Source organism: Cyprinodon variegatus, unplaced genomic scaffold, assembly GCF_000732505.1.
Source record: "Cyprinodon variegatus isolate N-32 unplaced genomic scaffold, C_variegatus-1.0 Scaffold332, whole genome shotgun sequence".
In the NCBI taxonomy this organism is placed as follows: domain Eukaryota; kingdom Metazoa; phylum Chordata; class Actinopteri; order Cyprinodontiformes; family Cyprinodontidae; genus Cyprinodon; species Cyprinodon variegatus.
Window position 1 is genome coordinate 274,070 of NW_015150785.1, and position 1,623 is coordinate 275,692.

Below are 1,623 nucleotides of genomic sequence, written 5' to 3' on the forward strand. Positions count from 1 at the left end.
GACCCAAGTATTAGCTTAACTTGTGCTTTACTTCAATTATTTTTTAAGGTCAATATAAGGCGCATGGTCCTTATCAATGCTCCCTGTAGGCTGCTCTTCTTAAAAAAGAGTCATGTGACCCAGAGTGCCTCTTAAACACCAGATCTAACTAAGCTAAAAGTTGCTGTTAGCCATCAAAACAGATATGACACCTGATCAGATGTACCTCTTGCTCTCTGATGTAGGATATAATCTAGAGCAGGGGGGCTCAAGTCCAGTCGGGAGCTACCATCCTGTCACCTTTAGATGCATCTCTTCTCTAGCACCCCTTGAATCAAAAGTCTCAATCAATTAGCACAGCAGAGGCGTATTAACGAGCCACTTAATTAATTCAGGCGTGTTAAAAAGGTTTGTATCAAAAAGTTGCAGGATAGTAGCTCTTGAGGACTGGACTTCAGCACCCCTGATCTAGAGGGGTGAGTGGGACCTTGAATTTACCAGGAGCTCCATGACTTCTCAGTGTGCTGGTTCTATAGTGATCTGTAAGCCATTTCCAAAGCAGAGGGACGCTGTTATAGCTACTGTTACTGCTGTTAACAGTGTTACTGCTGCAGTGTAATAGTGCCAGTTTCTTTCAGGGCTGCTGAACCTGAAATTTAAAGGTCTAGCAACCTCTAGTGGGCAAAAGTTACAGTGTTGCTTTATTATAGCTGCATTTAGACATATCCACTTTTCAGTATTATTTATTAACAAAGCACTTTAAGCAAACACGTAGGACAAAGTGCTGTACATATTTTAAAGAATGTCACCACGTTAAATATGAACATAAAACAGCATTTGCAATTATCATTGTCTATATTTACTATAGCTAAAGCTAAAACCTTCACCAAACCTTTGTTTTGAATATACGTCAGCCCTTTTAGTTTTCTGAGCCACTCATTCTCCAATAGCATTATATTTTACTATTTATTTGACAAATGAGTTGTTACCAAACAGTGTTTTCTTTATATTAACATGTGCAGACCTATATAGAACATGAGCATTACATGACATGCATTTAAAATAAAACTTAAAATATACAGAAAAAAATTTACTAAAAATAATACATCTGATCTATTGATTGAATTCTGTTTCACAAAGCAAAGCAGTATGCATGTCACAAACACAATTTTTAAGCATAATATATCTATATACATATATCTACGTGTGTATACATATGATGCAAAAAGTGGGAGAATGTGGGAGAGCAATCTTACCAATTTCCTGTAATTAGTTTCCTGTCTATTTTAATTTTCTTATTAGTATATATAACCTCCATATGGTCCAGTTAAAAAAAATAAAAATCTAAGAGACATTGAAGCAGCAGCAAATATATGAGCCACACTAGAAAAGTCAGATTCAGTTTATGTTAACCTAACTAGAGAAAACAAAAAACAAATAAACAAGAGGAAACAGAGGAGCTATCGGAGGATGAAAACAAACATTTTTAGGCACGAATTACGAGTTTTGCCCTAAAACTTCTGTAAAGGAAAGCTCTGTGTTTTCACCTTGAAGCTTTCTCACTCTGGTTATTTTTCTAAGAAGAGATAATTTGGGATAACCTGACTACGCCGGATGGATATGCGGAGCAAATCCACCAAAAAA